At 38.6% G+C, this 26736-nt stretch overlaps 1 long non-coding RNA gene across 1 annotated transcript in view; it reads right to left on the bottom strand.

Moving 5' to 3' along the window:
- Positions 1-26736, bottom strand: part of LOC112444176 (uncharacterized) — a 73619-nt gene that overhangs the window by 20849 nt on the left and 26034 nt on the right. The window contains exon 3 of the long non-coding RNA XR_003032412.2: positions 1268-1326. This is a non-coding gene — a long non-coding RNA (uncharacterized lncRNA). The remainder of the gene's footprint in view (positions 1-1267; positions 1327-26736) is intronic.

Below are 26736 nucleotides of genomic sequence, written 5' to 3'. Positions count from 1 at the left end.
ATACCAAAAGCATAACATGGTACTTTTTCACTAGTATGATTGTAACAAAAGAGATGGACAATAACATGTTTGTGAAATGTGGAGAAATTGGAACACTCATTCGTTGCCAGAAGGAATGTAAAATGGTGTGGCCACAATGGAAAATGGAATGTCTGTTACTCAGAAAGATATATCTAGAGTTAGCCTATGACCCAGGAATTCCACTTCCAGGTGTATTTCCAAGATAGTTGAAAGCACATTTTCACACAAAAATATGTATACAAATGTTCACAGTAGCTTAACTCATAATGGCCCCAATATGGAAAAAGAAAAACAAATGCTTGTTAATCAATGCATGGATAAACAAAATGTTGTATGTGTATATAACAGAATAATATTTGGCAATAAATATGGACTTATTATTGATACATGGTACAACATGGATGAACCTACACATGATGTATGATTTCATTCATATAAAATGTTCATAAGAAGAAAATCCATAGAGACAGAAAGTAGATTAGTGGTCACCAAGTACCTGAGGAGGAGTCATTGGGGAATATCTGTTAATGGGTACAGAATTTCTTTTTAGGGTGATGAAAATGTCCTGTGACATACTATTTTGCATGATATATGAATATAATAAAAGTCACTGAATTGTACAGTTTAAATGGGTGAATTTTATTGTATGTGAATATTTCAGTAAAAATAATAATAATAATAATCACATACTTCTTATACTGTTTTTTAGTTTACAGTTTCATAGGTACAACCAGAAGTGGAACTCCTTTCAGATCATATTTTGCTACCATTCCCTTTTTAGACAGCTGAGTGAAAAGAAGTTCATAAGGCATCTGCCACAATTATAGCCAAGAAGAGTACAGTAGATGACAGCAAATCACAGCTGTTCTTTTTACCTTAGGGATGTTGGATAATAAAACCTTCTATCATTGGTTGTAAAAGAATAAATAAGAAAATTATAACACGATTCAACATATAAAGACTTTAGAATATCTTATATTCTCTTTCCTTCTTATAACTTTAAATATTCTAACAAAAATATTGCATTGATCTGTGTGCTGTCACTGTATGGCTGTAAAGTCCATTTGTTCATATATTAAAATAAAGTTACTCCTATGGCCTGCTCTTCGGGTTTGTCTTAAAGGATATTAGCTGATCAAAAATACCACATGTCTTAACCATGATTAACTTTTTTAAGTTTTTCTAGTCAAGATAATCATGAATTGTCTATAGTGCCAGATCTTTGTAGTTAAAGATAGAGGATTACCTTCATCGCCAGACAATTCCCACAATGTGTTATGATCCACACTGTTTCAAGACAAGGAACTGCAGGAACCATGCAGGAAAAGGAAAAAGATGGGGTAATGAGAAATTAATTCATGGAGATTTCAGTCTTTCTAAGGAAAGGCATAAGGCCAACAGGCTGTGCTCTAAAGGGAATACAGTGGATTGATTTTGATCAGGTATCCTTCTATTTGCCCTTCTGTCCATGAATCCATCCATCCCTTTATTCAGTATTCATTATGTTATAGGCACTTAAGCTAGGAAATAAACATCACTCAATAACTTGGGAGTCCAGAGTTGGAGGGGGAAAGACATTATGGCAGAAATCAGTAATTTTGAAGCTAAGCAGATATGTTTCCAAATATTAAATCCATTATTTCAAAACCATGTCAGTAATCACAGAAAATTAACCAAGATGATCACATGGCTCACAGCCTTGTGTAACTCAATGAAACTATGAGCCATGTCCTGCAGAGCAATCCACAGAACAGACAGGTCATGGTGAAGAGTTGACAAAATATGGTCTGCTGGAGAAGGGAATGGCAAGCCACTTCAGAAGTCTTGCCTTGAACAAGAATACTGAACGGTATGAAAAGACAAAACATTAACAGTATGAAAAGACAAACATTTGACAAACAATGTCAAAGATATGACATTGGAAGATGAGCCCCCCAGGTTGACAGGTGTCCAATATGTTACTGGGGAGGAATGGAGAAATAACTCCAGAGAGAATGAAGAGGCTGAGCCAAAGTGGAAATGATGCCCAGGTGAGGATGTGCCTCGTAGTGAAAGTAAAGTTCTATGCTGAAAAGAATAATACTGTATAGGAACACAGAATGTTAAGTCCATGAATCAAGGTACATTAGATGTGATCAAATAGGAAATGACAAGAATGAGCATCAACATTTTAGGATTCAGTGAAATAAAATGGACAGGAAAGAGAGAACTTAATTCAGATGACCATTATATCTACTACTGTGGGCAAGAATCCCTTAGAAGAAATGGAATACCCTGCATAATCAACAAAAGTCTGAAATGCAGTACTTGAGTGCAATCGCAAAATGACAGAATGCTCTCCATGCGTTTCCCAGGCAAACCATTCAACATCAGAGTAATTCAAGTCTGTGCCGCAATGACTAATGTCGAAGAAGCTAAAGTTGAATGGTTCTACAAAGACCTACAAGACCTTCTAGAACTAACACCAGAAATGATGTCCTTTTCATTACAGAGGACTGGAAGGCAAAAGTAGGAAGTCAAAGGATACCTGGAGTAACAGGCAAGCTTGGCCTTGGAGTACAAGATGAGAGAGACAAAGGCTAATGGAGTTTGCCAAGAGAACAAACTGGTCATAGCAAAGGCCCACTTCCAAGAACACAAGAGAAGACTCAATACATGGAAATCACCAGATGGTCAATACCGAAATCAGATAGACTATATATTTTGCAGCTGAACATGGAGAAGCTCTACACAGCAAAAAAAAGAAAGAAAGAAAGAAAGGAAAGAAAAAATACTGGGAGCTGACTACGGCTCAGGTCATGATCTCCTTATTGCCAAATTCAGACTTAAATTGAAGAAAGTAAAGAAAAGCACTAGGCCATTCAGGTATGACCTAAATCAAATCCCCTATGATTATACAGTGGAAGTGACAAATAGATTCAAGGGATTAGATCTGATAGACAGAGTACCTGAAGAACTATGGACAGATGTTCATGACATTGTAGAGGAGGCAGTGACCAAAACCATCGACAAGAAAAAGAAAAGCAAGATGGCAAAATGGTTGCCTGAGGACACCTTACATATACTTGGGGAAAGAAGACAAACAAAAGACAAAGGAGAAAAGGAAAGGTGTACCCAACTGAATGCAGAATTCCAAAGAATAGCAAGGAGATATAAGAAAGCCTCCTTAAGTGAGCAATGCAAAGAAATAGAGGGAAACAATAGAATGGGAAAGACTAGAGCTTTATCCAAGAAATTAGAGATATTGAGGGAACATTTCAGGCAAAGATGGGCACAGTAAAGGACAGAAATGGTGTGGACCTAACAGAAGCGAAGAGATTAAGAAGAGGTGGCAAGAATACACAGAACTATTCAAAAAAAGTCTTAATGACCCAGATCACTACAGTGGTGTGGTCACTCACCAAGAACTAGACATCCTGGAGTATGAATTCAAGTGGGATTTAGAACACATTACTATGAACAAAGCTAGTGGACTTGATGCAATTCCAGCTGAGGTATTTCAAATGCTAAAAATGATGCTGTTAAAGTGAGGTATTCAATATGTCAGCAAATTTGGAAAACTCAGCAGTGGGCACAAGAAGTCAATTTTCATTCCAATCCCAAACAAGGCCAATGCCAAACAATGTTCAAATTATCACACAATTGCTCTCACTTTACACACTAACAAGGAAATGCTCAAAAATCCTTCAAGTTAGGCTTCAACAGTACGTGAACTGAGAAATTCCAGATGTACAAGCCGAATTTAGAAAAGGCAGAGGAACCAGAGATCAAATTCCCAACGTTTGTTAGGTCAGGGGGAAAGTAAGAGAATTCCAGAGAAACATTTGTTTCTGCTTCAGTGACTACTCTAAAGACTTTGACTGTGTGGATCACAGCAAAGTGTGGAAAATTCCTAAAGATATGGGAGTACCAGACCACCTTACCTGCCTCCTGAGAAACCTGTATGCAGGTCAAGAAGCAAACTTTAGAACTGAACATGGAACAAAGAACTGGTTCAAAATTGGGAATGGTATACATTAAGGATATATATTGTCATATCCTGCTTATTTAACTTATATGCAGACTGATGTCAGGCTAGATGAATCACAAGCTGGAATTAAGATTGCCAGGACAAATATCAACAATCAGATATGCAGATGACACCACCCTTATGGGAAAAAGTGAAGAGGAACTGAAGAGCATCTTAAAGTGAAAGAAGAGAGTGAAAAAGCTGGCTTAAAACTCTGCATTCAAGAAGCTAAGAGCATGGCTAATAGATGGAGAAAAAATGGTAACAGTAGTAGGTGTTATTTTCTTTGGCTCCAAAATCACTGTGAACAGTGACTGCAGCCACAAAATTAAAAGATACTTGCCCTTTGGAAGAAAAACCATGACAAATCTTTACAGTGTATTAAAAAGCAGAGACATCACTTTGCCAACAAAGGGCCATGTAGTCAAAGCTATGGTTTTTCCAGTTGTCATGTACAGATGTGAGAATTGAACCATAAGAAAGCTGAGCACTGAAGAACTGATGCTCTTGAACTGTGGTGCTGGAGAACAGTGTTGAAAATCCCTTGGACAGCAAGGGGATCAAACCAGTCAGTCCTAAAGGAAATAAACCCTGAAATTCACTGGAAGGACTGAGGCTGAAACTGAAGCTCCAATATTTTGGCCGCCTGTTGGAGCGAGCTGACTCATTAAAAAAAACCCTGATGTGGGGAAAGATTGAGGCAAGAGGAGATGGAGGCAGCAGAGGATGAGTTGGTTGGAGGGTGTTATCGACTGAATGGATATCTGTTTGAGCAAACTCTTGGAGATCATGACAGATAGGGACTTTTGGCATGCTTGGTGTTCATGGGGTCATGAAGAGCCAGACATAACTGAGAGACTGAACAACAGTGAAATATCAATAATAGGATGCCAAAAGATGCCAAGCTCTGTGATTCCTCCTTCTTGTTCTTTAACCCCGTTTAACCTTCACAGAATGTGAGATGTGTGTTATATTTTCCAAATAAGGAACATGATAATCAAGAAATTTAAGTAACTTACACAGGACATAAAATGGATTCAGACTCCAAAGCCCACAATCCTTCTATAATGCCATCCTGGGCACAAGATTCCCCCATTGCATGGTGAGGTAACCTTATCCAAGCTGAAGTTCTAGGCAGAGATATAATCCCAGAGGAGATAAAGTTTGCTATGTAGCAAAAATGAGGCCATCAGCTTGTAAGTTACCTAGCGTATCCACATACTAGAAATCAAGTCTCACCAATGGGTCAGCTAAAGCCACTGATGCTGGCATCTGCTAGTCTAGGTCATATCAAGAACTAGGGTGAGGAGATTTCAGTGAGGGAAGAGCATAATTAATTCCAACTGAAAGTTTGAAATTATGACCCATTAGAAATAAAGCCTGAGATACAATTACCTGTACATACAATACATATGAAAGTGAAAAGTGAAAGTGAAGTCGCTCAGTCGTGTCCGACTCTTTGCAACCCCATGGACTGTAGCCTACCAGGCTCCTCCCTCCATGGGATTCTCCAGGCAAGAGTACTGGAGTGGGTTGCCATTTCCTTCTCCAAGGGATCTTCCCAATCCAGGGATCAAACCCAGGTCTCCTGAATTCCAGGCAGACGCTTTAACCTCTGAGCCGCCAGGGAAGCCCCAATACAATACATATAGCAATGCTCAAATTCTATATGAAATGTCTTCTAGTATTAATAGGGACATTTGCCTCTCTTCCTCCAACATAGAAACAATGCCTCTTCAAGCTGGAAGCCAAAGAGTAAATGCTTATTTGCTGGTTGCAGTGAACATTGCTTTGATAACTCTTAATGAGGATAGCAGACATTAATGTTATATACAAGCCTTAGAGTTGAAAACAGAAATATCAACATAGGCACTATCTCCTACCCACTGCAGTACTCTTGCCTGGAAAATCCCATGGACGGAGGAGCCTGGTAGGCTGCAGTCCATGGGATCGCTAAGAGTCGGACACGACTGAGTGACTTCACTTTGACTTTTCACTTTCATGCATTGGAGGAGGAAATGGCAACCCACTCCAGTGTTCTTCCCTGGAGAATCCCATAGACAGAGGAGCCTGGTGGGCTGCCATCTACGGGGTCGCACAGAGTCGGACACGACTGAAACGACTTAGCAACAGCAGCAGCAGTTGGTTAATGGAGTTGAGCCAGGATACCTACATAGTCTAAACAAAGTGGATAATTGTGCAATTATCTGATGAATTTTTTTTTCATTTATGTGTTTATATTTCTGTTTCAGTATAGAAGTTTTTTATTTTACTGCACAACCTCCTGGAGATATTTACATGCCAGTTTACATAGACTCTAACTCAATCTAGTTAGTTAACTACTTAACTCTTTCACACGGCTAGACTAAAATTGATGCATCTTGTTATATTCATTAATTCTTCAGTTTTTTCTATGTTTAATAATTCTGTAATGAAATTTAAAAAATTTTTTCTGTATTAGTTCTAAGAAGTAGAATTATTGAGTCAATTATTTTATGTATTTAAATGATGATGTTGATAATTATTGTCAGAAATGCTGTCTGGGGATCTTTTCACATGTTTCAAGTCATTTATATTCCTTTTCCATGAACTGCTTATAAATTAACTTTATATATTTCCCTTGATTGCTGATCTTTTCCATTTGATTTGGATAGTGTAGTCACTTTAACAATATTTTTCTTTATTCTTCCAATTCATGAACATTGGGTATCCTTCTTTGTTTCTTTAATTTCTTTTATTAATATTAAACATTTTTCAGTATACAAGTATTTTGTTTCCATTATTTACTTTATTCCTATGTATGTTATTATGACTGATGTTATTTTTTAATATAAATTTATTTTAATTGGAGGCTAGTTGCTGCTGCTGCTGCTAAGTTGCTTCGGTCGTGTCTAACTCTGTGCAACCCCATAGACAGCAGCCCACCAAGCTCCCCCGTCCCTGGGATTCTCCAGGCAAGAACAATGGAGTGAGTTGCCAGTTCCTTCTCCAATGCATGAAAGTAAAAAGTGAAAATGAAGTCGCTCAGTTGTGTCCGACTCTTAGCAACCCCATGGACTGCAGCCCAACAGCCTCCTCCGTCCATGGGATTTTCCAGGCAAGAGTACTGGAGTGGGGTGCCATTGCCTTCTCCGTGGAGGCTAGTTACTTTACAATATTGTATTGGTTTTGCCATACATCAACATGAATCAGCCACGGGTGTATACGTGTTCCCCATCCTGAACCCCCCTTCCACCTCCCTCCCCGTGCTATCCCTCTGGGTCATCCCAGTGCACCAGCCCCAAGCATCCTGTATCGTGCATTGAACCTGGACTGGCGATTCATTTCATATATGATATTATACATGTTTCAATGCCATTCTCCCAAATCATCCCACCCTCTCCCTCTCCCACAGAGTCCAAAAGACTATTCTTTATATCTGTGTCTCTTTTGCTGCCTCAAAATTAAAAGCTTCTGCACAACAAAGGAAACTATAAGCAAGGTGAAAAGACAGCCTTCAGAATGGGAGAAAATAATAGCAAATGAAGCAACTGACAAACAACTAATCTCAAAAATATACAAGCAACTCCTACAGCTCAATTTCAGAAAAATAAATGACCCAACCAAAAAATGGGCCAAAGAACTAAGCAGACATTTCTCCAAAGAAGACATACAGATGGCTAACAAACACATGAAAAGATGCTCAACATCACTCATTATCAGAGAAATGCAAATCAAAACCACAATGAGGTACCATTTCACACCAGTCAGAATGGCTGCTATCCAAAAGTCTACAAGAAATAAATGCTGGAGAGGGTGTGGAGAAAAGGGAACCCTCTTACACTGTTGGTGGGAATGCAAACTAGTACAGCCACTATGGAGAACAGTGTGGAGATTCCTTAAAAAACTGGAAATAGAACTGCCATACGACCCAGCAATCCCACTGCTGGGCATACACACCGAGGAAACCAGAATTGAAAGAGACACGTGTACCCCAATGTTCATCACAGCACTGTTTATAATAGCCAGGACATGGAAGCAACCTAGATGTCCATCAGCAGACGAATGGATAAGAAAGCTGTGGTACATATACACAATGAAGTATTACTCAGCCATTAAAAAGAATACATTTGAATCAGTTCTAATGAGGTGGATGAAACTGGAGCCTATTATACAGAGTGAAGTAAGCCAGAAAGAGAAACACTCATACAGTATGCTGCTGCTGCTAAGTTGCTTCAGTCGTGTCCGACTCTGTGCAACCCCATAGACGGCAGCCCACCAGGCTCCCCCGTCCCTGGGATTCTCCAGGCAAGAACACTGGAGTGGGTTGCCATTTCCTTCTCCAATGCATGAAAGTGAAAAGTGAAAGTGAAGTCACTCAGTAGTGTCCAACTCTTCACGACCCCATGGACTGCAGCCTACCAGGCTCCTCCATCCATGGGATTTTCCAGGCAAGAGTACTGGAGTGGGGTGCCATTGCCTTCTCCTCCAATACAGTATACTAACGCATATATATGGAATTTAGAAAGATGGTAACGATAACCCTGTATGCGAGACAGCAAAAGTGACACAGATGTATCTGATGAATTTAAACACTAAAGAAAGTAACTTTGGATAATTAAGATTTTGTTTGAAACTACTGGAACATCTTTCTTTGGGGAAAAGTCATAAAGACTAAAGTAGAAGTAGGTGTGCATATATACCTTCACCATTGCATTACATACAGCCTGAAAAGACAGTTAGGCTGAGAGATCCAACCTTCCTGGCTGTTTTTTATAAGCTACATGTTTAGGAATCCCTCTCTGCTGCCTTCATTTGGAGCCAAGATACAAATAAAATTATGAAATGGTATTATTTTAGGATAACCCTTTTTGGAAGCTGAATGTTTAAGATTCTGGAGAGAAGCAGTCCTCCTCGCTTGGTGTGATCTGGTGTGATACAAGCCTTGTAATTTTAATGATGTACTGTGTCAAGATAGTGGCTGGACCTACATGGAGCTTCTTTGGTTGAAGAAGCACCAGTCCCTAATATGACACAATGAATATGATGGTTGGGATCTAGATGTAGCTATATAGCATTGGTGCAAAACTGGTTGCCATGGAGCTTTGAGGGCAGTCAACTGCTTTGCAAATGATCAGACTTGAACAGGCTAATTCTTATCTATAAATATTATTATCCATGTTCAATAGATGGAATAACTGAGGCATGGAGAGATTAACTAGCTCAAAGACAAATATCGAAGAGATGATACTTCTGGGCCAAATCCCAGGTCTGTTTGGCTCCAAAATTGCTACACTCTAATGACTTCATAGAGGGCTTCCCTGGTGGCTCAGTGGTATAGAACCTGTCTGCCAATGCAGAAGACGCAGTTTCAATCCTTGGGTTGAGAAAATCTCCTGGAGAAGGAAATTGCAACCCACTCCAATATTATTTTATTCTTGCTTGGGAAATCTGATGGACAGAGGAGTCTAGAGGGCTACTGTCTGTAGTGTCACAAAGAGTTGGACACGACTTAGCAACTTAGCACTAACAACAACAATGTCTTCATACACCCCAAAAAAACTATCCCCACAAAATTGAAAGTAAGATATACCTTTATATAATGCATTACCTCAATTGGGGCTGTTTTCATTGTAATATGGGGTAAGACAGTTAGCCCAGTTCCCTGCAGTTGGTATTCCCTTATAATCGCATTATAGATTATCCAGGCATGACCATCCCACTGGACCAGAATTACCTAACCTGTCAAGCAATGTAGCAAACACTTTCCTTCAGAATTGAAAATAAAAAATAAGAATTAAAATCAGATACAGAGAAAATGGGAATATGTTGTATTCTTATATAAGGCAATTACCTTAATTATTCAAGTAGTAGTAGGGCAAATAGATGGGGAAACAGTGGAAACAGTGGCTGACTTTGTTTTTTGTTTTTGGTGGGGGGGACTCCAAAATCACTGCAGATGGTGATTGCAGCCATGAAATTAAAAGACACTTACTCTTTGGAAGGAAAGTTATGACCAACCTAGACAGCATATTAAAAAGCAGAAACATTACTTTGCTAACAAAGGTCCATCTAATCAAGGCTATAGTTTTTCCAGTAGTCATGTATGGATGTAAGAGTTGGACTATAAGGAAAGTTGAGCGCTGAAGAATTGATGCTTTTGAACTGTGGTGTTGGAGAAGACTCTTGAGAGTCCCTTGGACTGCAAGGAGATCTAATCAGTCCATCCTAAAGGAAATCAGTCCTGAGTGTTCATTGGAAGGACTGATGTTGAAGCTGAAACTCTAATATTTTGGCTACCTGATGTGAAGAGTTGACTCATTTGAAAAGACCCTGATGCTGGGAAAGATTGAAAGCAGGAGGAGAAGGGGATGACAGAAGATAAGATAGTTGGATGGCATCACCAACTTGATGGACATGAGTTTAAGCAAGCTCCAGGAATTGGTGATGGACAGGAAAGCTTGGCATGCTGCAGTCCATGGGGTCACAAAGAATTGGACACGACTTGGTGTCTGAACTGAACTGACTGAGTATTCAAGTAGTGTGCACATATTAATTCAAATAATTTCAAAGTCAAAATATAAATTTTAGCATATTTTCATGGATCAAAATAGATTGAGTATTGGAAATTCTATATGATAAAACATTAAACTTTATGGGATAAAGTAAACTTCCCATTCACCAAGCAGTTGACAGTCAATTTCAACTATTGAACATTACTTTATATCAAAACAGTTTATATACTCTTTTGAAAACATTAGTCAAAACCTAAACAAGAAAATATTAATGACGTTGCATTTCTGCCAACATTTAATAAAGACTTTTTACAGCTTCAATAACTAGTTAGCAAGAAACCACATAACAAAAGTTGGATAGGGGAGTGATTAGGGAGGAATATAAATTCTAAGTAAGAAGTTTACTAGCTCCTAGGACCTCCTAAAGAATAAAAAGCAGCTCCAGATTATGCACCTATACCTGATGCGAGATGTATACCTGGTGTGAGAAACATAACAAATATCCAAGTATATAATCAGTTCAGATCAGTTCATTCACTCAGTCATGTCCAACTCTTTGTGATCCCATGAACCACAGCACGCCAGGCCTTCCTGTCCATCACCAAATCCCAGAGTCCACCCAAACCCATGTCCTTTGAGTCGGTGATGGCATCCAACCATCTCATCCTCTGTCATCCCCTTTTCTTCTTACCCTCAATCTTTCCCAGGATCAGGGTCTTTTCAAATGAGTCAGCTCTTCACATCAGGTGGCCAAAGTATTGGAGTTTCAGCTTCAACATCAGTCCTTCCAATGAACACCCAGGACTGATCTTTAGGATGGACTGGTTGGATCTCCTTGCAGTACAGGGACTCTCAGGAGTCTTCTCCAACACCGCAGTTCAAAAGCATCAATTCTTTGGCACTCAGCTTTCTTCATAGTGCGACTCTCACATCCATACATGACCACTGGAAAAACTATAGCCTTGATTAGATGGACCTTTGTTAGCAAAGTAATGTTTCTGCTTTTTAATATGCTGTCTAGGTTGGTCATAGCTTTCCTTCCAAGGAGTAAGCATCTTTTAATTTCATGGCTCCAATCACCATCTGCAGTGATTTTGGAGCCCAGAAAAATAAAGTCTGACACTGTTTCCACTGTTTCCCCATCTATTTGCCAATGAAGTGATGGGACTAGATGCCATGATCTTAGTTTTCTGAATGTTGAGCTTTAAGCCAACTTTTTCACTCTCCTCTTTCACTTTAATCAAGAGGCTCTTTAGTTCCTCTTCACTTTCTGCCATAAGGGTGGTATCATCTGCATATCTGAGGTTATTGATATAAGTATATAATACTTTGCTGTAAATTGAGAAATGAAGAGTTTTGAGTGATTATATTGAGATCTTTTCATATGAAGGGGGAATGTTATAGAACTTTTATATTAGAATCTATTTTCCAGGAACAGCTCAGAAGTTCTCTTTTGGAAAATTGTGGCTAAAGAATTTAAAAAAAAATAGAACATCTTGATTTGAAAAGCAGAGCAAGAAATAAATCACACACAAATTTCAAAAATGAGAGAGAATTATGTCATATCTAATATCAAGTGGCAATAGCAGGACACTAGACTGGGCAAGAGTTAGGATGAAAAATTGCCTGGTTTAAATAGCAATTAAGGGTTTAATGGGAGAAAGTAATCAGGAATATGGGTGATCCAGCCAGTAAAAGAGCATTAAGTGAGTAATACAGCACTCAAAATATATCCTGAATATTCATGAGTTGATCTTATTGTGAATTATCTACACAGTGACATTTTCAAGTAGTAAAACATTTGACTAAAAGAAAGTAGTTCCTGAGCTTCTGAACATTATAAAATTCATAGTATAAAGGAAGGAAAATTGAGTGCTATGAGTAAATAATGAATAGTCGAATAAAATATTGGAGAATAGGAGCTGTACCATTTAAAGTAATGTTACCATTTGGGAAAAATCCATACATTTTGATATATTCAAAAAACACATGAAAAGTTTTTGGTTTACAAAGATAGAAATATCTTCCTTCCTAGTCTGTCTTTCAAACATTGGTGCATATACTTGTTCACTTAAGAGAATTATTTTCATTAAAATTTGGAAAGAGCTACAAAGAAGTCTCAGATAAGAAAAAAAAAATCATGTCCAGTTTAAGAAAAGACTGTCCTTTTGCTCTCATGAAGCTATCTGGAAGGAAGCAAACAAATTACAACAGCAACGGAAGCAGCAGCAAAAGTCCAGTCAGGAAAAAAAGAATCAACTTAGGAAAATGACATCACTTCAGAGCCCCCAGTAGGTATGGAAATCAGGAGAACTCAAATACATGCAGATGAAACGTTGGCTGCACTTAACTCATGCAAAAGAACCTGCTGAGAAAATGCATCAGGTTTGACCTGAATTAGCCAAACAGGCTGTCTAAAGCTGTGTCTGCATGTCAGCAAATGATGTGAGAAGATGAAATAAATATATATGTAGTTTGTTGCCATAGAACTTCTTTATGAACATACTGTCAACATCGTTTGCTTTTATATCTTGGTCCAAAACATGACAGTCAAACTGAGTGGTTTTCCCAGTGGTTTTCTTTAGAAATAGCTAACTGTGGTTTCTGGGTCTGTAGGAGGTGATGTTCCAGCTGAGGGGAGTTCACAAGCCCACCATTTTTACCTGAAGCTTCATCTCATAGAGGTGCTAATGACTACTCCCATCCAACTTCTCTTTCTTTTTTGGCATCATAATCATGGTTACATTCAGCATCCAAGATTTAAATAAAGGAGCACTCTTCCAACAACTTAATAGAAAGAAAAATCTTGATCATAGCCAAAGAAACCCTGTCACCTACAGCCTCAAAAATAAAATCCAACCTTTCCTTCATTCATATTAATTGAATTTGGGGTTCACTCCAAGTTCTGTGCACTGCCAAGAGAAAAAAAAAGTACCTTCCCACCCCATTCCCCCTAAATTTTACACATGTAAGTTTGAGATTTAAAAATCTCTAAAGTTATTGTGAAGATGAATCTAACTTAAAGATATTAAAACTTAACAGAACTCCAAACACTCCTCCCTTCCATCAAAAGTAAAATTTTTGGTTGGTTTGCTTCCTGGGGAAAAAAAGTACATGATCACTAGGGAGATGGATACTTATAATTAATACACCCTGTGAATGTCAGCTTCAGCATAACTTTTCCCTCCACACTTGTCATGGTGTCGCATTCATCCTTGAGGGATCCATCAATTCACACGGAAGCATCAGGAGGCCAGAAGGAAAGTTTGTCTTCATTTCTTCCTTCTTTCCAAGGTTAACTATCTTCAGATCACATTCAGACTAAAATAAGGAACTTAGGTTTTTGTTTGTTTTTTTTTTTTCTAGGGTTTTAGCTCTTAAAGCAAAAATAAAGGAAAGAAAAATTAAGCCTAAAATGAGTGTGATGCATATTCATGAAGGTCAAAGCAATACTCAAGCTATTGCAGTATTGGTGACCTTGAGTTGTAACAATTTACTGATCTTGATCTGTAAAAGATCTGATGAAATGTACAACAGAGATATCTTCAAATATAATGATAGACCCATATATCTCTATTAGTAAATAAACCTGTAAATACAGAGTCATGATGTGATAAAATACAGAGTCATGATGTGATAAAATACAGAGTCATGATGTGATAAAATACAGAGTCATGAAATAATAAAATACAGGTTCATGAAGTGATAAAAGGTGTTGATTGTAACAAAGCAAGGACAGTGATACTACACTGAAGACTGAATGAAGCCTAAAGGGGACAATCCATCTGCTGTTCAGAAAGTGTGAGAGCACAATAGAAGCAGAGCACACGATGACCTCCTCTATTCTCTCTGCTACCTTTCTATTTTTATCCCCATGTATTATACCAGTCTCTCCCTGTGCATAGCATTAATAATCCTTAGTATTATTTTTAAATATGTTTCTGTGAGCCTCAGTTTAGCTTGGGACTTAGATTTCTTGAAACACTTTTTTTAGCTTTTTATTGTGTAATTTTATTTTTCTTTTCCATCTACTCTTAGCCCTTTGTTCCTTCTTTCCTCCATCCCTTTTAATCTTTGACTCCATCTGATCTGAAAACCTGCACACATTTTCTGTAAATGACTCTTTATGCTCTGAATTTGGAATATCATCTGGACACTATTTTCAGACTTTCTCATCTACTTTTCAGCCACATGACTGCCTCAGCACTACTCTAACTGTATTTGTTTAACCTGAGGAATGAAGAGACTGCTAGTTTCTTCTATGTGTTATTCCTTTCCTGCCCCTTTCTCTGACTGCTTTTTCCATGCCTTGATACTCCATCACCAGCATCAACTACAATCTCAGTTATTCTTCCTGGGTTTATCCCTGACCTTGACAACATTATCCTGTGCCATTTCTGACTCTGTGCCCCACCACCAACAAAAAATCTATATGGCTCTGAAACCTAGTTAATCAATCCTATACACCCAGCTTAACTCCCACTTCTGCAGGTCACATTTTTCTTACAACCAGCATAAAAAGCTTCACAAATTCAGGTTACAAATCTGGTCAAACAGAGAGGGCTGACTAGAGACTCAATACGCCTGCAGAATAGGAAATTCAGTATTTCAGCCTTGAGATTCTCTTCTAAAACATTAAAAAGAAAAGCCTAGGAGGTATACACAGTCCCCAAATTGGATTATCCCACCTTCTACTCCTAGACAGAATCTAGTAAGTTCTCTTGCTGACATTATTACTGTTTTTGTTTGTTTGTGTTTGTTTGTTTTTTGGTGATAGTTCAGTTCAGTTCAGCCGCTCAGTCTTGCCTGACTCTTTGCGACCCCCTGGACTGCATGGAGCACAGCCAAGCCTCGCTGTCCATCACCAACTCCTGGAGTTTACCCAAACTCATGTCCATTGAGTCTGTGATGCCATCCAACCATATCATCCTCTGTCATCCTCCTCCTGCCTTCGATCTTTCCCAGAATCCGGGTCTTTTCAAATGAGTCAGTTCTTCGCATCAGGTAGCCAAAATATTGAAGTTTCAGCTTCAATATCAGTCCTTCCAATGAACACTCAGGACTGATGTCCTTTAGGATTGACTGGTTGGCTCTCCTTAAAAAATGAGTCTCCTGGGTCAAGACCTTGCTGTGGGTCTAATCAATGACCAGGGAAGATCTGGTATGTTGGATTCTCTAAGAAAGATGTACCACATCCTTAGGGTCCTTCCCTGACCCCTCGACATCACAAAGATTCAGATGCATTCGGATGCATTGCCATCTACAGGTGAGGAGGGCATCTGTGGCTCACAATCCCTCCAGGTGGTTTCACTGCACCTTTATCTTTTCCTTGCCCTGTCACATTTGGCACCTCTAGGTTAATATTGTCTTTTCTTACTCTTTATTATGAGTTCCAGTAAGCTATAGCCTGGGATATCAATCTTCAGTATTTGATAAAAAATTAAATGGGCATCATGTTATGTTAAGTATATAGCTCTTATTGTTGTTTAGTAGCCAAGCCATGGGCTTCCCTGGTGGCTCAGCTGGTAAAGAATCTGTCTGCACTGTGGGGGACCTGGGTTCAATCCCTGGGTTGGGAAGATCCCCTGGAGAAGGGAATGATTACCCACTCCAGTATTCTGGCCTGGAGAATTCCATGGACTGTATAAGTCCATGGGGTTGTAAAGAGTCAGACACAACTAAGTGACTTGCACAAGTCCAACCATTTTGAGAAACTCCATCACCTTTATCCCTCCAGGCTCCTCTGTCCATTGGATTTCCCAGGCAAGAATACTGGAGTAAGTTGTCATTTCCTTCTCTAGGGGATCTTTCTGACCCAGAGATTGAATCTGAGCCTCCTGCATTGGCAGGCAGATTCTTTACTGCTGAGGCACCAGGAAAAATGTAGCTCTTACTTTCAGCAAAATTAGCTTTATATATATGTATATATCCCCTTTATATACATAAATATATATATATCCCTTTATATAAGTATATATATATATATATGTCCCTTTTATAACATAGACATTTGTTCTGTCTTCCCTCTGTGTGTTTTGAAGCATATTCCTGCTACATCATTGATTCTGTGTCTAAGTCTTCTAATCTGGATTCACCTGCTTCCACCACATCCACCACCCCATTTTCCTTGATTTTTCATAGTTATAGACATTTTGAAGATATAAAACTTTATTCCTTCTCTACTTACTATACTATCTTAAGAACAAATTTTGTCTTCCTTTCATCAATCTTAACCTGCTAAGTCTCAAGAGAGACTTTGACAATTATATTTTGTCTATAGGTATTTAAATATCATTATCTTCTTTCTCTTGCACTCAAAGTGATTTCTTTACTTTGAATTCCCTACATTGTCTCAGATATATCTTATCTCTGGTCTCCTTTGTCAGTTACTTTTAAAATTCAGGTTCATGATGTTTCCATTCTCTTTACTATACTGAAATGCAGAAAGGTAGTCCTCAAATCCTTTTTTTTTTTTTTTGATGTTCTAGGAAAAATAAAAGTTTCATTTTGCTTTTTTAAATTTTTTATTATTATTTTTAATATAAATTTATTTATTTTAATTGGAGGCTAATTACAATATTGTATTGGTTTTGCCATACATCAACATGTACACATGTTCCCCATCCTGAACCCCCTGTCCACCTCCCTCCCTGTCCCATCCCTCTGGGTCATCCCAGTGTACCAGCCCCAAGGATCCTGTATCATGCATCAAACCTGGACTGGAGATTTGTTTCCATACAGAAAAATAAACTCAAATCCTTTTAATGTTTCCTCTGGCAGTGGGCACATTATTTCATTTATAGCAGATGAAGCTAGTGTCAGGCTTGGGGTAAAATAGACATTTAATACATTATTATACATTCTTGCAACAATTCTTGTAGTTTCCAATATATTTTGAAGCTTCAGATGAATATATATCCTTATTGAAGTGAAGTGAAAGGAAGTAAAAGTCACTCAGTCATGTCCAATTCTTTGCAACCGCATGGACTGTATAGATTCTCCAGGCCAGAATACTGGAGTGAATAGCCTTTCTCTTCTCCAGGGGATCTTCCCAACCCAGGAATCAAACCCAGGTCTCCAGCATTGCAGGTGGATTCTTTATCAGCTCAGCCACAAGAAAAGCCCATATCCTCATTCAGTTCAGTTCAGTTCAGTTCAGTCGCTCAGTCATGTCCGACTCTTTGCGACCCCATGAATCGCAGCACACCAGGCCTCCCTGTTCATCACCAACTCCCGGAGTTCACTCAGACTCACGTCCATCGAGTCAGTGATGCAATCCAGCCATCTCATCCTCTGTCGTCCCCTTCTCCTCTTGCCCCCAATCCCTCCCAGCATCAGAGTCTTTTCCAATGAGTCAACTCTTCACATGAGGTGGCCAAAGTACTGGAGTTTCAGCTTTAGCATCATTCCTTCCAAAGAAATCCCAGGGCTGATCTTCTTCAGACTGGACTGGATGGATCTCCTTGCAGTCCAATGGACTCTCAAGAGTCTTCTCCAACACCACAGTTCAAAAGCATCAATTCTTCGGCGCCTAGCCTTCTTCACAGTCCAACTCTCACATCCATACATGACCACAGGAAAAAAAATAGCCTTGAATAGATGGACCTTTGTTGGCAAAGTAATGTTTCTGCTTTTGAATATGCTATCTAGGTTGTTCATAACTTTCCTTCCAAGGAGTAAGCGTCTTAATTTCATGGCTGCAGTCACCATCTGCAGTGATTTGGGAACCCAAGAAAATAAAGTCTGACACTGTTTCCACTGTTTCCCCATCTATTTCCCATGAAGTGATGGGACCGGATGCCATGATCTTCGTTTTCTGAATGTTGAGCTTTAAGCCAACTTTTTCAATCTCCTCTTTCACTTTCATCAAGAGGCTTTTTAGTTCCTCTTCACTTTCTGCCATAAGGGTGGTGTCATCTGCGGCTGAGGTTATTGATATTTCTCCCAGCAATCTTGATTCCAGCTTGTGTTTCTTCCAGTCCAGCGTTTCTCATGATGTACTCTGCATAGAAGTTAAATAAGCAGGATGACAACATACAGCCTTGACGTACTCCTTTTCCTATTTGGAACCAGTCTGTTGTTCCATGTCCAGTTCTAACTGTTGCTTCCTGACCTGCATATAGATTTCTCAAGAGGCAGATCAGGTGGTCTAGTATTCCCATTTCTTTCTGAATTTTCCACAGTTTATTGTGATCCACACAGTCAAAGGCTTTGGCATAGTCAATAAAGCAGAAATAGATATTTTTCTGGAACTCTCTTTTTCCATGATCCGGCAGATGTTGGCAATTTGATCTCTGGTTCCTCTGCCTTTTCTAAAACCAGCTTGAACATCAGGAAGTTCACGGTTCACATATTACTGAAGCCTGGCTTGGAGAATTTTGAGCATACTTTACTAGCGTGTGAGATGAGTGCAATTGTGCAGTAGTTTGAGCATTCTTTGGCATTGCCTTTCTTTGGGATTGGAATGAAAACTGACCTTTTCTAGTCCTGTGGCCACTGCTGAGTTTTCCAAATTTGCTGGCATATTGAGTGCAGCACTTTCACAGCATCATCTTTCAGGATTTAGCACCCCCATAAACACTATCTATAAGTATGGAAATTTTCTTATTTCTGAAGTTTGGGATGTAGATTCTGGAGAATAGATGGAGAGAATTGTTCAATAAATATAACTCTCTTCCTTTTACAACTCTCTTCCTTTTAGGCTGAGATAACTCAGTGTACCAAGCACTCAGGGCAGAGTCAAAGTATTTAGTCAAAGTATTTACTTCAAGTTGTCAGAAGCAAGAGACTAAGGAGGAGATTAAATTTATTGCAAAAAGACATGGTTTTGCATAATCTAACTAGAAATACCTTGAAAACATACACATTCTGTTATAACCAACACCACAGAAAATGCTTAAATAGAGGGTGCTGAGTCCTTCTTGCAATTTTTCCAAGTGAATAAACTCAAACGAATTTGCACCTAGGCACTTGAGATATCCTATCATGAGCAAGTTAAAGTCCAGGAACCCAAAATTCACATTTTCAAAGGTTTGAAAGAATAATCAGACCTTATGGCTAAGGTAAATATGTATCTTGAAATTCAGGAAATCAAGCAAGCAAGATACTGACACCAATCATCACAGGAATGAATTTAATCCTAAGGCAAGAATGATTTCCCTTCGGCATCTGTGAGATGCTCTTTGCCTGTGTATAAATAAGTAAGGATCTGGAAACAACACACACCTGGTTGGAAACCAGAACTCTGCTCCCTGGGCACATTCTGATTAGAGCTAAGGTGAGGACAGGAATTTTGTCCTCAGAAATTTTACATACAATTATTCCTTGTCATCAAGGGAACATATATCACTATTTGATAAAATGGCCCACATGTGAAACAAAACTGCTTCTAAAGTAACTTTGAGAAAGTTCAGAAAAGTGATGAAGATGGTCTTACATAAATACTATAATAATGGCAATACTACTGTCATAAAAATAAAAATTAAATTATTAATATGCCAGACTCTGCTCTATTGCCCACATCATTTAATCCTCACATGCTGACTATGAGGCAAAAACTATCATTTCTTTCACTTTCAAATCAGGAAAACAGGTTAGAAACGGCTACATAAATTTCAGCACGAGTTGGGACTTCTGATCTAGTTGAACTCATCACCACACTTTTCCAGGCACTTGATGTTCTCATAGTCCTTTCAGAGAATAGTCCTCACAGAGAATAGTCCTCTGTTTAATAGGTTTGTAGCCTGCTAGGCTCCTCTGTCCATGAAATTCTCCAGGAAAGAATAACAGAGTGGGTTGCCTTTTCCAGGGGATCTTCCTGACCCAAGAATCGAACCTAGGCTTCCTGCATCACAGGCAGATTCTTTACCATCTGAGTCACTGGGGAAGTCTCTCCTTAGAGAGTTACTTGTTCAAAATCACATTTTGCTTTCTTCTAAATTTCATTTTTCTCTGTTCCACACTAGTTGTACTCTTTAGTGCAGCTGGTCTCTGCATGTCACAGGGAAGCAATATAATTAAATAAATAATATTAAATATAATTAAATAGATAACTAAGGTGTGACTGGCTGAGAAGTTTTGATCTTACCATCATTATGTCCACTTTGAAAAGTACAGTTAAAATACATGCATTGAGTGACAAATGTGTTTAAAATCCAAATTAAGCTCTTGTCAATAGAAATCACAGTCTTTTATACAAGTTTTTTAAAAATACAGGAGGGAGACGAGAGGGTTTTTTGTTTTGTTTTTGGCAATATGAACAAGTATCCTTTCTTGTAGTATGTTTGACCCAGTATTTCTTTATTATAGTCAAAAAGACCCTCTTGTAGAATAGCATTAATGTGACACATATATTAGAGCAATTTTAATTTGAGAATATTTGCCAATGATGTTGAATTACGACTTCTGGGAAGATGGTGACGATTCCAGGAAATTTCAACAACAAAGCAAAACAGGGGCCAATGACATTCACATCGGTTTTACATAAAGATAACCAGGTGGCCAGAAACATTCCGACTTTTCATCTCAGCTAGGGACTCACAGGCCCCCTGATGAAAAGGACTCAAGGCACAACATTGAGGACCGCTCGATAAAGATGTTTTCCCAGCATGTGGCAGCAGTTAAAAAGCAAATAGTTTTCCAGGATATAACAAAAAGGGCTGGAAGATACCGTGGCACAATGAACAATGAAGGCTTTTTTCTTTAGAGAGACTGGACGCCTGCCATCTTACCACCTGAAAGCTAGGAGGCAGGTTGAAAGAATCCCCAGCAATGTGTCTGAGACAGCTCGAAGTGAGGATGATCTATTGTGAATGTCTGGGAAGGCGAATTACTGGCAGTCAGATGGAAGGATTCACAATTATGAAAGGCATGGAGAAAGCTGATCAGATTCTCCTTTCTACTAGGCTTCATGCTTCAAAACAGCCAGAATCTCATTTTATGAAAATGCTCATCGCTGTCACTTAAGGAGACAGGAGTCTGCTTGACAGCACTGCCTACAAGGCATTGTTAGGGATACTGGCGGGGCTCTCAGGCCATCTGACCTAGCCAGAGCTCTTACTTATGCATCCTCATAGCATAGACCTGGAAGCTAAAAGGCATCGTGAAGACGAGTCAGACTGATTTCTAGATTAAATTCCCCTGTCCACTGCTGTGTGCTTCACCGAATGTGGTAAGCTGAGCGTGAACTTCAGCAAAGGGCTGTTGAGCAAATAAAGGCAGATAAAGAATGTTAAAGGGGCAAAAAAAATTATAAATTGCAAACTGTCAGACCATCCATAGCCTCCGCCAAGTCCAAATGGCTTCATTTTCCTTTTCTAGCTTGGCCAGTCCGCTGAGTCTCTCCCACTGGTATTTTTGGGATACAATCCAGGCCATTATGAACCGATCCAACAATGTGCAGTGATCTTGAAGCTTGCAGGAAAGTTTGGGACTACTTAAATTACATCCCATTTATCTTTACCAGGGGATTGTGTATTTCTGTCCAAAGTATTCTTTGTTCTCTAGTGAGCTAACTTGCAGTAATTCTGTGATTTGGGAAAGATTTAGAGGTACAGTTCATAATAAATGTTCAGGATTTGGTATTATCTTTGAGTTGAAAGTTCTGTCTCCTTCCATGCCAATGACTGCAGACTCTTTCCTTTTGTAATATATGGCTATTGACCCTGGATGTCTTTTCAGCTAGAGTTGGAGTCCTGCTCTTTTGTCAACCTTAACGTCCACCCAAACATGGAAGACTGTTTCTGTACTCAGTCAAGCCATTTATTAATTGTTCATTTGTCTAGGTAAGCGGGTTCAAGTTTCTGTGTTCCCACATATAACATTTCCCTTCTCTGACTGGCATTTAGCTACAACAATACCTTAGGGAAACTGTTAAGAGTTCTCAAGAAATCAAGTGCCAGACAACATGGTGTTGTGGCAAGGACCCTGGTCCCAGAGGCAGAGGAGCTGAACTGGACACCAAGCTTCACTCTTGGGAACTGAAATTTTTAGAGAGTCCATCTGGCTCAGCCTTGGTCTCCTTGTCTGTGAAAAGAGGTCAAGTGCCTGCCCCCAGAGACCAGCAGAGTACCCGACACGATATACATGAGGGTTATTTCACACAGTGCTCTGCACTGAGTAACTCTTTTTCTGCTTCTCTTCCTTGCTTTACTCCTTTCCTGTCCTCTCTCTTCTTCCTTCCTTCCTTCTTTCCCTTTTTCCTTACTTTCTTCTTTCCTTTTTTCCTGAATCTCATTATGCCTGTATTGTACTATACCCTCTACACCCTCTACTCTTACAGGAAGGTCTATTAGCAAACCCTATACACGCAATATCTGCTCCTACAAACTTTTTGCTTACATGGCTCCCTGATCATACTGGCAATCACCTCTCCATGACCCAAATGCTGTTCAAATACAGCTCTTTCTTTAAGATTCTGCTCTGGTCTCACCTTCATTATATACTATTGATGAGCCTACCCAGTACTCAGCTCTTTTTACCTCTTAATTTTTATTATACTTATGCATCCCTTTGATATAAGGTTACTGTTCTTCAAGTATTTTATTCATTTGGGTCTTGTCTTTATAGACTCTCAGTTACCTAAGGTGAGACTTATACATCTTTTACATTCCCTAAAGCAATCATATTTGTAAGTATACTATAGGCTTAAAACATCTTAAATGATGAGTGACTAAATACTTGCCAATTCTCCACTTTTATATAAACCATTTATTTCAATAGATCCTCATATCTCCAAGTATAGATAAAAAATGAACTTCCTTTCATATCTATTATTGCCATGCTTCTAGTTAAAAATAATATATTTAGCCAAAGTTATTTTAAAGGGACAATTTTAAAAGGAAAATAAACTTCTGAATAAAATTTTTATTATTGTCTATGGCTTTAATGTTAGGATACTATAATGTCCAGTGTTGTTCTGGTAAAGGTTTAACAACCATCTTTCTGTAGAAAAGCAAAAAAGCTTAATTTGCAGTATTTTTCAGGTTTCATGGTATAAACGGTCCCATCATGACTGATTTCAAGCTTCCACAATGATGTTACAGAGCGCAAAGTAGGGAAGAAGTGTGCATACCAGCCTCCAGAACCAGTGCATGCCAGTCCCAGCTCACCACAGGAATCTTTAAGATTGGTGATAGTCTCTGTTTTAGAATATCATAAAATCTTATCTCTTTTGGCAGTTCTTAAGTAGACTCATCTAAATATCATTCCCATTGACAAAGAAACTAAAAGCTGTCCAAGAACAAAGCTGAATTTTCCACTTTAGAAATTTGTCTCAGAATTCCTGCATGGAGTGTTCTAAGAGAGACTGAGATGTTTGTTCTTTGACATGAAGAAAAGAAATCATCTCTCTTCATCTCGAGTCAGAGGTCATCTCTACAATACCACCATTGCTTTATTCAGTGTCTAATCGATGGTGCTGTTTTTATGAGCGTGTGTTAAAGGAGTGGGATTCACTGTTTCTTTCATGTTGAACAAAGTCTTGGCATGTAGCATTACTTTGGTATATTTATACAAGCAAACATGGCATTTGTCATTTTAGTTATCGGTCATATTACTTAAAATTTCCATTTTCCTAAATACACATCAAGTCAATAACATTCTGACAAATATTTTCTCCTGGGTTGTAGATTCTAGCATTTCCCACTATGGCTGATTTCAAGCTTACAACATGATAATAACCAGCTAACAAAACTCCTGAAAATGTATTAATCAACTCTAGAGGACTAACATTCTAAAACAAAAAAGAAGCCAATGTCAACTTTTCATGTCTCACGTGTACCTATGATGGTATCTCTTGGTACTAATGCAAAGTGAACGAGGTGTCACTTCATTTCTCGTATTCCATTCAATGCAATACTCATGATGAATATTCAATTTAGAAAGCATACTTGAATTATGTCCAAAGGACCAAAGTTATATTTTGGATCTTCCATAATCAGATATGGACTTTACGTTCATTCTTTAATTTTCTTTAGTTACAGCTTTCCATCTGTAGAAAAAGGGCTACAGCATATTCAAGGTAACTTTCTAGTGTTTATCCTTCTAATAGTCTAAGTATAGAGAAATGGGCTTTGCAATAATAGGCAAATACCTGCCCTTGGCATGTGTGTCAAGCACTACCATATAATAGCTTCAAAGATCATTTGAAACTCACCAAAAGGTGCCACTGAAGCATAAATTGTCAACGTGTATTGGTGTATCAGTCCCTTCAGCAAAAACATCCCTGACATTCCACTCTCTTTCTGCTTACTTCTAAATTCATCTCAGTGACTCTTTCCCCATCAAGACTCTTGCTTTGTTTTTACCTCCTTGTTGTTTGTTGTTCTTTATCTTCAACACGCATTAATAAAGCAAGACCCAGGAAATAGGTTGTATTAATTGCAGAAATTCATACCACCAGCCACCTATCTCATTATATGGATCACATGCATCTCAAAACACTTGGATCATTGCCTCTGTCCTAAGATTATAGTTCTTATATATCTGGACCTTCTTTGTTAAGTCATTCTATTATTAACATAATGTATACTAATAATTTTACACAATAAAAAATTGAAATACTGGTTGTCTCTAGCAAATATAGAAAAATAATATATGTACTTGGTTTCAGCAGAGTTAACATTATATATGACCTCTTTACTTGCAACATAGCAAACAGTAACTCTAAACTAATGCAAATCAAGAATTCAGCTCAGGCATCTAAGCTCATACTGTTCACATGTCAAATGTGAGCAGAAGCAGCAGGATACTGGCCTGCTCTTTCTAATTACAATTATGATAAGAGTTTAGCACAGGTCTACTTAAAATCATAAAACCTTTCAGGGTAAGATTGGTGTTTTATCTCATTGTATATTCATATGATTAGGTTTATTTGACTGCTCAGAGGGAAAAGTACTTCTCATTGTCCAAAATATTCTTACTTAGGATGCTATGAGGAGTATCCCACAAGCAATCACACATTGTCTAGTCTTCATGCAAATGGCATAAGCCTGAAAAATAAGATGATGGGAAAGGCTTTTCCCCTCCTCCCTAAAACTAATCTCTCCCTTCTAAAGGGAGACCACAAATTTGGGGTTCAAACAAAGGTCCTTTAACTGGATGGAATTTCTATGCAAAAGCTAGAGTTATTTGGACCAGCAGGAAAGTGCAACTCTCCATCTTGTCAGGAAAACACATTTTCCCAGCCAAGCTGGGTTCCTCTCTCCCAGCAAAACAAAAAGTGTTCCAATTAGTGAGGTTGATTTTTCTCCTATCATACTCCTCTCAGGTGCCAGTGTGGAGTAAGTGAGGGTAGGCATAGGAAATTGCTTGAAGTCCTTAATGGAAGAACCAACTGATTGATTGATATTGGGCTGAAGTAATCTTCCTGTTCAGCCATTGGTTTGCCATTCATAGGGAAGCTGGGAGCCCTGAAAATGAGCCAAGCCTGTCAGATGTGCCACTAAGAACACTGTTCTTTGTGGAATATTTTTGGATGCCAGATGCCAATCACTCATGGGACTTTGCTGCTCAACAAGAATTTCAGATGTGGACTTTAATTATAGTCTAGCAGAAAAAGGATGATGGAGGGAGCAGAAACAGATTTATTTTTAGCAAACCCAGCTCTTAGCCACCACAAACCCTGTGAATCTATTTTGGGGACTTGTCATTGTTGTTGGGTGGCTTTTATCAATGTTGTTAAAAAAAAATATCAGGTTGACAGCTTTGGGGAGTTGAAGGTTCTCATTCTAGGGAAATTGCAAGACAGAAAGGCCATATTTGGGAGGGGCTATGTCCTGATGCTCTGGTACTTAACTTGCTGAACCACCTCCAGGGGATGTAGAAAAGTTTGGATTTTAAGAATATTATGAATAATCAGTTGCCTTTAATGTCTGCCTCAAAGCACTTTGAGAAGAGAAAGAAAAGTTAGTCAAGGAGTCTACAACTGAGTAAAAATTAAAGGGCAGAAGAGTTCCAATTTTATTAACACTGGTCTCTGTGTACACTTTCATGTACCAGGGATTTCTCGTGAAATCAGTCATTAGTGGCTGAGGCAGTCAAGAAGGTATTGACATTTATTGAACATAAACTTCATCCTAGGTAAGAAGAAAGCATAACGACTTTTTTCTCAGGAAGTTCACCTATGTAATTTGAGAACCACTAGTCAACAGGTGAAAATGCAGCAGTTACATACTTGTATTATATATTATTAGTTTCACAGAAGCTAATGCT

This window comes from Bos taurus, chromosome 24 (genome assembly GCF_002263795.3).
Source record: "Bos taurus isolate L1 Dominette 01449 registration number 42190680 breed Hereford chromosome 24, ARS-UCD2.0, whole genome shotgun sequence".
NCBI classification, from domain to species: domain Eukaryota; kingdom Metazoa; phylum Chordata; class Mammalia; order Artiodactyla; family Bovidae; genus Bos; species Bos taurus.
Note: the sequence above shows the minus strand (reverse complement) of the source record. Positions and strands in the feature narration are given on the sequence as shown.